The sequence below is a fragment of the Balearica regulorum genome, chromosome 24, assembly GCF_011004875.1.
Source record: "Balearica regulorum gibbericeps isolate bBalReg1 chromosome 24, bBalReg1.pri, whole genome shotgun sequence".
NCBI lineage: Eukaryota > Metazoa > Chordata > Aves > Gruiformes > Gruidae > Balearica > Balearica regulorum.
In genome coordinates this window covers 63,351-74,466 of record NC_046207.1, presented here as the reverse complement: position 1 = coordinate 74,466, position 11,116 = coordinate 63,351, and the positions used below count along the sequence as shown (strand labels likewise).

Below are 11,116 nucleotides of genomic sequence, written 5' to 3'. Positions count from 1 at the left end.
ATTGCCACTCAACTGATTAACATGGAGAACACAAGCATCGTGAAGGAATTCATTCTTGTTGGCCTCTCAGAGAATCAAAGAGTGCAAAAAATATGTTTTGTGATGTTTTTGTGCTTCTATACGATTATTGTGGCAGGAAATCTGCTAATTGTTATCACTGTAATTAGCAGTCAACATCTGAATTCCCCCATGTATTTTTTCCTTTCCTACTTGTCCTTTGTAGATATCTGTTGCTCTTCTGTCACAGCTCCCAAAATGATTGCAGACTTCCTTGTTGAAAATAAAACCATCTCCTTTGTGGGTTGCATAGCACAGCTGTTTGGGGTATATTTCTTTGGCTGCACCGAGATCTTCATCCTCACAGTGATGGCCTATGATCACTACACAGCCATCTGCAGACCTCTCCACTATACTACCCTCATGACTAGGTGTGTGTGCAGCCAGATGGTGATTGGCTCATGGGTGGGAGGCTTTGTGCATTCCATGGTGCAGACTCTCCTAACCTCTTGTCCATTCTGTGGCCCCAACAAAATTGACCACTACTTCTGTGATGTCCACCCCCTACTACAACTGGCCTGTACCAACACCTATGCCGTGGGCATCATTGTTGTTGCTAACAGCAGAATGATAGCTCTAAGCTGTTTCTTCATCCTGGTCATGTCCTACATTGTCATTCTGGTTTCCTTGAAAAGTTAAACATCTGAAGGGCGGCACAAGGCCCTCTCCACCTGTGGGTCCCACATCACTGTGGTGATTCTGTTCTTTGGGCCATGCACATTCACCTACATCCGCCCATCCAGCGATCTGTCAGAGGACAAGAGTGTAGCAGTGTTTTACACTGTTATCACACCCATGCTGAACCCACTTATCTACACACTGAGAAATGAGGAGGTGAAGAGTGCCATGAAAAAACTGTGGAGTAGAAAAGTGGGAAGTGAGAAGGGAGAGGTCTAGAACTGCAGTAACTTTTCCAAAGGATTGAAGAAGATCATGTATCTATCTCTCACTATAAGTCCTTTTCTGAAAAGCTTGCTTTCAGCTCCTTGTATAATTAGGAACATCCCTATTTTCTTTTTGACTAGCACACACCCAGGCTGAAGACTCCTGAGCACTGCTGAAACACTAGAAAATAAATAAGTTCTATCAAAAATATTTAAAAAAGTTGACCAGATAGAGCATACCATTAGTTAGTGTTCTCCCAGGTATAACCTTTTAGACAGACAAACTCCATCTGCTCTGTAATCCATTTAGCTGGGAAAGAGAGGACTATGGTCACCTGCTGCTGGAAGCAATCATACCAAGAAGATCCTTTTCTGCTTGCAATAAATGCCTTTTTATGAGAACTACATTGTGGTATTTTGAATCCATGGGTTAGCAATTAAAATCCTAATACTTGGTGCTAGCTGGGTCATTTGCTGATGTAAGAAACAGCATGAGAAGCTTATCCCCTTCCAGTTCCAGTGAACCAAATCCTTTCTGCAGCACTTCAGCTATCACTGACACCATCTTTCCAACCATCCCTTCTACCTTTCAGCTTTCCTTTAGATTTTTTATTTTAGTGGTTACACTAATATAGAATCCTAGATCCCCTGAAATACACATTGCTTGCTGCAGAAAATGAAGTAGCCACTAAGGAATGCTTTTAGAAGCACTAAAAAAAAAAAAAAAAAAAAAAAAAAAAAAAAAAAAAAAAGTTGTTCAGGAATCATTCAGGTATGCAAGATAATTCCTAACAGAGCACATTTACACACCCACACAATGAAGGAAGAACATTGTCCACTGGAACACCTACTACCACAGGAGGGAAGAGGGGAAGAGACAAAATGTGAGGATGAAAGAGCAAATCAGCACACTATCAGTCAAAGCTGTCACAGGGTGAAGAGCTGAGGAGCTGTGGCAGCTCAGGACCTCCACTAGAATGAAGGAGCCAGAAGGTATGAGACCCTGACTCCTACTTTGCCAGCAGGAACCCAGCAAATCAGCTGAATTCAGGAGGAAGAAACCTGCCTAGTGCCATTCAAAAGTAATTGGAGCACTTTCCATTTTAATTCTTTGCTTATGTTCCTTTTAAACACCTACACTTGTGTTACACCTTAATATGGCTTAAGTATGATTCAAGATTGCAAGCTGTTCCCAGCCCCAAGTTGAGGCTTATAACTTAATATTTATTTATGCATTTAATGACTTAGGGTCTCACTTCTAAGTGATGGGTAATGCTGGGTAACAGCTGGACCATAGTTTATAGAAGGTGTCGCTGGAAACAACATTAGATTCCTCTACATATTGGCAAAAATTCTAATAAAAGTTTAATACTTGAACTGAAGAATGGCTTCTATGTTTTGCATTGTCTGAGTAAAAATAGATGTTAAGCAGTGAGGAACAACCAAAAACCTTTCTTAGGTTTTGAAGTAATTACCTGTTTTACTTCTTGTTTCAAATTTCTACAGACCAGATGTGTAAGGGATAACAGTCTATAGCACAGCTATTGGTATTTACTTATGCTGCCAACAAGCAATAACAAGCTAAGAAATAAGAATGCTTATGAGAAATTTTAGCTTAGAATAGAAATCAGAATTTATATAAATGTCCTGTGTAAGAGACATCTTTATTCCAAGAATCTTTGATTGCAAAGGTAAACTGAATAAAAAATTTTAAAAAAACTAACTGCAATGTTAATTTGAAACATTCTTCCAGAAGAAACACATAACCAATCATAAATAAAGTCAGCCATCCAACAAGCAAACCCACACACAATGTAATGTATTCTAGTTGACCACTCTCCAGCATCACCATTCAGCAACTACCCTAAAAGCCATTAATTTTTAGCTCCTCATTAGTGATTTCTAACAAAGAAATCATCATATGCCTCTAGGATCTCATTACTCTGGAGCTTTTGCTGTGTGATTTACTTTAAATATTTCTGCCACAACTTCCTCATCTTGTGAGAGAGAGTTATTCTTGCAGATGCTCTTGAAAGTTATCATCTCTTGCAGAATGAACAATGGAAATAGACTCAAGTTGTCCATTTCAGCTTCTGCAGTTTTCAGAATTGACAGAGATGCATATTGCTCTCATGACATCTAAGTTACAACTTGCAGCTGCGATATGTTGATGAAGCCACCTAACATGGTCAGAGGAGTTCATCAGAGGAGCAAGCAAACTCTTGGAGATTGGCAAATATAAACTGTGTATGTTTTTTTATTTTACTCCTTTGCATTGTTCAAGCATGACTGCAAAATCCTGCCTTTGAAAGTAGGAATTTATGTTGAGTGACTTTTGTGAGGTCCATTTTATGAATTGGGGAAAAAAAAAAAAACAATTACAGTTTTTTCATTATTTTGGTTGGTGTCTTAGTTGCTTTTTTTCCCAGTTATATGCTGTTTCCTGAAAGATCTGTCAAAAGGATGTTATCAGTGTTACAGGGAGAAGGACTCAAGAACTGGTGACAGCACTTCCCACATGCTCAGTCTTACATTATCCCCTCAACCGTACACACAAGCAACAATGGTTCCAACACACACACTTTGGTCATCCTCAAAGTGCTTTCTGTCTGCATATGGAGAGGCACAGACATAGAGTTGGAGACACAAAAGAGCATTTTTTCTGCTGTCCAAGTTGGGGAGTAGCCAGTGGGGAGACAGAGACCTCAAGGCAAAAGAACTGAGTGACCTGTGATTGTTGATCAGGATTCAGACCCCAAAGGAATGTCACAGACAAGGCTATGCCTCTTCTTTCTTCATGCATAAATTGTACATTAGTGATACCCACGTACTGGGTACCAGTGCTGCAAAGGTGAATTCATGGATGTTTCTGAGTAGAGTCACCAGTGGTGCATTCATTACCTCAGTGTCACTACAGATGTATTTATGAGGGGTTCCACTCTCAGTCCAGGACTTGGGTGAGGTATAAAACCCCTTATTAATGCAAATAAGCTCCAAAGTAGCTCAACCACATACTGTCAGAAAGATGATCCAAGGAAACACTGGACAGCCCTACTGTGTCTGAGCTTATTCAGGTCTTTCACAGTTAGAGAAGTAATGAGCAGTAATTCTGTTGCATTCCCTTAGAGGGCTTAAAAGGTCCCCTGATGACCAGGGACCTTCCTCAGGATGTAAAGTGTGGAGACTTGAATTAGAGCTGCACTGTTCTTTTTGGTCTACTTTTCCCAAATCAACATTGTAGTGTAAAAGTGGTTCTTAAGGGGATCTTGCAATTAGTTGTCTTTTTCAGAAGAGGCAAAGGTGAGAACCAGGATTCTGGAGGACAGTTCTGCCACACTCCTCAAATAAAAAGACTGAACTTACTATTATATACTTCAATATAATGTTCTGAGTTAGATATCAGCTATTATTCCTTGAGGGTAGCATTATCTTTAAATGAAAATGGTCTCAAAAAGACATGAAAGAAAATACACCTAATATTTAATATACCAATGATCAGTAAGTATGTGTATTGATAAGGTCCTGTTGTATGTGTATTGATAATGTCCTGTTTCCAATGCCATAGCAGATGGCTTTTTTTTTTTTAATGCTTTGGGTCCTGTCTATATGGTGTCTGTGGAGAACAAAAACAATGTGACAGAGTTTATCCTCCATGGACTCACACAAGATGAGACAGTAGCAAAAGTGTGTTTCTCTTTATTATTCTTAGTCTTCTATGCCACTGTCATACTCAGAAACCTGCTTATCATTATCACTATAAAGACCAGTGAACCACTGGAATCCCCCAGGTACTCCTTCCTGAGCTACTTGTCCTTTGTAGACATCAGTTACTCTACTGTCGCAGATCCTAAGCTCATTTATGACCTTCTTGTGAGAAGACAACTATCCCTTTTGTGCGTTGCATAGTTCAACTGTTTGTGGTCCATTTCTTTGGCTGTACTGAGATCTTCCTTCTCACAGTGATAGCTTGTGGTCGTTCCATTGTTATATGTAAACCACTTCATCATACAAACATTATGAACAAGCATGGCTGGTAGCAGTTTCTTGAGTGGGAAGTTTTGTATAGTCCCTGCTGCAGACCCTGCCTACCATTCAGCTACTGTTTTGTGAGCCCAATGAAATTGACCACCATTTCTGTGATGCGCACCCTTTGCTGAAGCTGGCCTATACTGACACCTACATTGTTGGTGCCGTTGTGCTTGCCAATAGTGGTTTGATTTCCCTGCGCTGTTTTGTTGTTACTGTTGTGTCCTATGTTGTTATCTTGGTCTCTGAGGACATGTTTTTCTGAAGGGCACTCAAAGCACTCTCTACGTGCACCTCCCACACCACTGTTGTAATTCTGTTCTTTGGACCACGTATTTTGATTTATATATGCCTTTCTACCACCTTCACAGTGGACAAAATGGTCTCTGTGTTCTACACCGTCATCACACCTATGCTCAATCCCTTGATCTTACAGGCTCCCAAAATGAAGAGGTGAAAAATGTCATGAAAATGTTGTGGAGCAGAAAAGTGAAGAGGAATGAAACAATGCAGTGCATGTTTGTAAGATGATGTGAGCTCAAGAAACCATCAGGAGGGAAAGAGAAGGGTCTTTCAGTAATGTTGCTCTGGTTTTAGCAAGGCACTTCAGAATCCAGCTGACACCAAATTCAAGGTTTTATGTAACCCTCATCTTTTCCACTGGAAATTGTTAATTGAAACCACATGAGATGATTGTCACCTATCAAACCTGAACTTTGAGGGTAGTGATGTAGCATTCACCTTCAAATATGTCATAGCTATGTCTAGGCTTCTCCTGGCACTAAGAACAACCGAGTATTTTGAGAGGTTGTTCTTTCCTACAAGGTCCTATGAGCTTCAGAGGTGTGTGTCTTTACATTTCTTCACAAAGAAGTGATGATAATACCAAGCTTCCAAGAGAAAACAAATGCTTCAGTACAGCAGAGAATTGGCAGCTTTCACTTCACATATTTTTATATGCAAACATGAGGTGTCTACAATTAAGCAAGTTGCTGAAGAGAGCAAACTTTGGGGAGGATGGGATTAATTCCATGGTAAAATAGGAGCATGAAAGAAGTAGGGGAAACAAGATGACAGAGAAAGATGGCACAGATTGTACTGAAACATCAGCAAATAAATAAATAATATGTAAATATTAAAAATATTTTCCAGGCAGAGCATCCCATTAGCTAGTGTGTGAACTTTCATTCTGACAAACTCCAGCTACTCTGTGATCCATTCACTTGAGAACAGGTGGCCCAAGGTGTCTGAAAAATTCATCACTGCCTGCTTCTGGAGTCGTCTTTCTGCTTTCAGTAAATGACTTATTTTGAATACCTCATTGTCATATGATGAATCCATGAGTCAGCTATTAAATGCCTGATATTAGTTGCTGTTAAGGTCACTTGATGATGTAGATAACAGGAGGTGAATCTTCTTATTACTGCTCTAGTCAGTACCAGGATTCAAAGGCTCACCAAGCTAATGGATAAACATTTTCCCACTATGACAAGTCTTAATGTTCCCATTTTTCTATGTTTGATATTTCCTGATGAATGTGCTATCTGCTTCAGTTTTGTTATGCCTCCTACTCCTGTTTCCTCAAAACACTCAATCTAAGCTGTTTAATCACAGCAAATGTAAAACTTGCAATGTAATTCCCAGCTCCAAACCAACCTCATGTACTAGAAACCTAAAATCACAGCTATTCTGGTTTGGATCAACTTCATTTAAAGGAGCCCTGCTCCATGACAGGAACAGTATGTCCTTAAAATAGTTGACAGTTCAGCCATTCGCTTCTGGGTAATTAATGATACATGGACATGAAATGTAACAACAAGTCCTTGTTACTTTACAATGGTAGTAAAATTAGAAATAAAACATCACTATTTGGACAAAGAACTTTTATAACTTCCTCATATATCCAGGCTGAAGAGGGAAATAAATAGGCAGCAATGACTGACAGAAGAGGAAGATTTATCTTTCCTGGAGTTGAGGGTGAAAACATAGGTGTCTAGTCATCAAGATTTTCTCTCCAGATTTACAACCTTCTCCTTTGGTCTTTGGGACCTGGGATTCCTCAATGCTGGTCTTGCTAGTTGAGACTGAGGCAAAGGCGGCATTTAGTACTTCAGCCTTTTCCATGTTCTGTATAACCAGGTCCCCTATCCCATTGAGCAATGGGCCCACATTTTCTCTAGTCTTCCTTTTGTCTCCTATATACTTATAGGAGCCCTCCTTATTTTCTTGTACATCCCTGGCCAGATTCAATTCCATTTAGGTTTTAGCTTTCCTAACTTCATTCCTAGATGCTTGGACAATATTTCTATATTCCTCCCAGGTTACCTGTCCTTGCCTCCACACACCATATGCTTTCTTTGTGTATTTAAGTTTGGTCAGGAGCTTGTTTATCCTCACAGGCGTCCTCGCATTTTTGCCTGGTTTCTTATTCATTAGGCTGGAAATCTCTTGACCTTGGAGAAGGTTATTCTTTTATATGAACCATTTTTCTTGGGCCCTATACATCCCTATACAGCCTTAGCCCAAGGGACTTTTCTGAGCAGATCTTTGGAGAGGCCAAAGTCTGCTGTCCTGAAGTCCAGGGGTTTGAGTATGCTTACAAGATGTGGGAGACTCTTTGGACAGTTCAGGAAGTCTTGGAGATACTGCCTCATTGGATCTTTCTGTTTAAATGGTAAATGGAAAATAGGTAGATGGAAAAAAACATATACTGTCACTGTAAAATTTGCCTGTAACCTGCCACAATAAGAAAAAAATGCTTGAAAATCTCCTGAAAAAAATTTTTATGCAACAAGAAATTTAAACAAGAGCAAGGATATGGCAATTACAAGCAGGAGGAAGTAGAATGGAACAACAGCCTGATTTTTCAGATGAATAACTTGAAATAGATTTGAGTGAATGATTTTAAATGGTTTCAGACAACAAATGTTGTAGTTTATAAGTTTATTTGGATATGTGTTTGTAAGGATATGTGGAAGAATAGTATCTGCTCCTTTAAGGATATCCTTAGGGAGCCATAAACAAGAATATACAGAGGCAAACCTGACAAATACACTATAAAGAAGTTTGTGATGAGAACAAACCTGGTTAGTGGAGGAAGCCTGAGAATGTTTTGGGTTTTTTTGGTTGGGAAGATAAGGAAAGAAAGGGAGACAAATACACAGAGACATAAAACCTGACAATTAGCATTAACAAAGAAAATAACCAGAAACAAACCTGGTTAGTCACACTAACTGATAAGCTATCAAGACGCTGCAGGATTTTGCAACTCTTAAGGATGCAAAACTGAGGGTCTGGGCTATCAGATGTTGTCAGTGGGACTGTGCCACCTGATGAGGCAACATGCAGTGGAAGGCGAGCCAGGAGGAACAAAATGAGGAGGATGAGAAGAAGAGGGTGTAAAAGGGGCCAGTCACATATAAAACTGAACCAGTGAGTATACTTGCCTAGCTGAGCTCTGTGCCTGACCACTGCAGTCTGCCCTGCCTTCTTAATAAATGTTTTCTAAACTCTCTCTGCATAATCTCACTCTATCCTGTGTGCATGTGTGTGGTGCAAGGACCAAGTGCCAGCCACTGGGGAGACTGGTGTGAGTGGATTTGGTATCAGCTACTGGAGTAACACCAGGGATGTGGGTGGTCCTGGCCTGTGGTATCAGCTGCTGGAGCCAGTGGGGTCCTAAAGCCAGCTACTGGAGCCAGTAGGGTCTTGGACTCCAGCAACTGGGGCAGGAACAGTGCATGTCCCCAACTGGGGGAGACTGGTGTGAGTGGGTTAAGTGAGGGACTCAGAGCTGGCAGCTGGGGTAGGACCATAGGTCACAGACCAAGTGCCTGGTGCCAGTTGCTGGGAGGGCCAAATGTCCGTATCTTCCCCCAACCAGGTGTGCATGGAGTGTGCATGTGTACTCACCAGCAAACATCAGGCTGGACCAGCAAACATCAGGCGGGACCAGCTGTCAAGTAGGGGACCCATGGAGCAAAGGCTGAGATCTGGGAGGGTACCATGCAGACAGAGGAATCATGCCAGTGCTCAGGGGACCTGTGAGCATGTGTGTGCTTGTGAACCCAGACAGTATCGTGTGTTTGCCTGTACTAGTGACGAACTGCTCCAACGTGAGTCTCTCCCATGGGCTACAGTCCTTCATGAACTGCTCCAGCATGGGTCTCTTCCACGGGGTGCAGACCTTCAGGAGCAAACTACTCCAGCATGGGGTCCCCCACAGGGTCACAAGTCCTGCCAGCAAACCTGCTCTGGCGTGGGCTCCTCTCTCCACGGGTCCACAGGTCCTGCCAGGAGCTTGCTCCAGCGTGGCCTTCCCACAGGGTCACAGCCTCCTTCAGGTGCCTCCACCTGCTCCGGCATGGGGTCCTCCATGGGCTGCAGGTGGAATCCCTACACCCCCTCATCCTTCCGCCATGGGCTGCAGGGGGACAGCCTGCTTCAACGTGGTCTTCACCACGGGCTGCAGGGGGATCCCTGCTCCGGCGCCTGGAGCACCTCCTCCCCCTCCTTCTTCACTGACCTTGGTGTCTGCAGATGTTCTTACATCTTCTCACTCCTCTCTCCGGCTACAAAAGCTCTCTCTAACTGTTCTTTTCTCTTCTTAAATATGTTATCACAGAGGCGCTGATTGGCTTGGCCTTGGCCAGCAACGGGTCCGTCTTGGAGCCGGCTGGCATTGGCTCTATCGGACACTGTGGAAGCTTCTAGTAGCTTCTCACAGAAGCCACCCCTGTAGTGCCCACCCCCAAAACTTTGCCACGCAAACCCAACACAACTGCAAATCTCTATCTAATACAATGTCAGGGATTGCTATAGACAGATGGCTGTTCACTTTTCTGCAGCTGTGTGTGAAGGTTACTGACCCCTCGTGACAGGAAGAGAGGTAAAAGTGGGATCATTTCTAAATTAGTGCTGTGATTTACAGACATATATTCTGAATTATGCATGAATCAAGCCTGTTTGATAGGAAAGAAAACCTTCTCAAAAATCTACCAGAAAGCAGAAGAGAACGGAGCAGAACGCAAGCAAAGTGTATTAGCAAAAGGTATTAGCAAAAGGCTAATGAAGCATATATGAAAAAGAGAGACTACTTAGTAGTAACCTGCTTGTTCATTCATGAACTCCCAGACAGAAATAAGCAGCTGAAGAATTTCCTGGCGTGATTGTAAAAGTAAATGCGCTAGAATTTCAAGGGGTACAGAAATGCCTTGACATATTCCTGAGTAGCTCACCAGTAGGATGACGTCAAGATTTTGAACTATTTGGTCTATTTTCTTCCAAAAGGAAAGCAAAACAAAATACCACAGATGTAAAATAATTTCCCCAAAACACAGACAACTATTTATTCATGTGCTGACCTTCTTAAACTTTATGTCTGTGGTGTTTTTTGCATTTCAACCTCCATAAGATAGTGTATTTATCTAATGAAGAACTTGAAAGGTGTGTCTGAGTGATGCTGAGGTGGTACAGAAACTGTGCAGTGATTTTCTGCTTTTGCTATCTTAGAAAATACAAACTCTTCAGGAGAAGATGTTGTGTTAACAGTAAGCATGAGAGAGCAGTCAAGCTCCTAGACATTCACTACTTCAATGGAGAGGAATATTAATAAAGAAGCTCCTAAACCTGGTTTCTGGGCATCATTCATGAACCTTGGAGCAGTTAGCTCTTCTCTTCCTGGCCAGCCCACAACTTCTGCCCTATACCTGTGCTATGGAAGCCTGAGCTGAAGTAATGGCTTTGTGAAATTTCTCCTGAGTAACTGAATTTATTCTCCTGGGCGTTTCTGATACAAGGGAGCTGCAAGTCGTCTTCTTCACCTTCTTCTTCCTTGCCAGTGCCATGGTTCTGCCGGGGAACATTGTCATTGTGGCCTGCTATCTGCCAGCTGAGAAAGGGGTTTCCTCCACTCCATGCCCCAGGTGCTGCTCACAATCCAGCTTGCCTTCTCTGCCCTGTCACATAAAGTGTGTGAGTCTGATGTGTGGCTGAGGGAGGCCCTCGCGTTGAGTCATGAGGTTCAGAAAGGACCCCCTTGCTTTTCTTGCTTTTCTTGCTTTTCTTGCTTTCTTGCTTTTCTTGCTTTTCCTCCTCAGAGAGGAGCCTAGGTGCGGCTAGGTCCAGTCTTAGTCCCAGACTTGGTCAAC

General features: G+C 42.1%; 2 pseudogenes; both read left to right on the top strand.

Moving 5' to 3' along the window:
- On the top strand, positions 1-954 carry LOC104638845 (olfactory receptor 4S2-like; annotated as a pseudogene).
- Positions 955-4,541: 3,587 nt separating this feature from the next.
- Positions 4,542-5,498, top strand: LOC104638846 (olfactory receptor 4S2-like; annotated as a pseudogene).
- Positions 5,499-11,116: the final 5,618 nt, after the last annotated feature.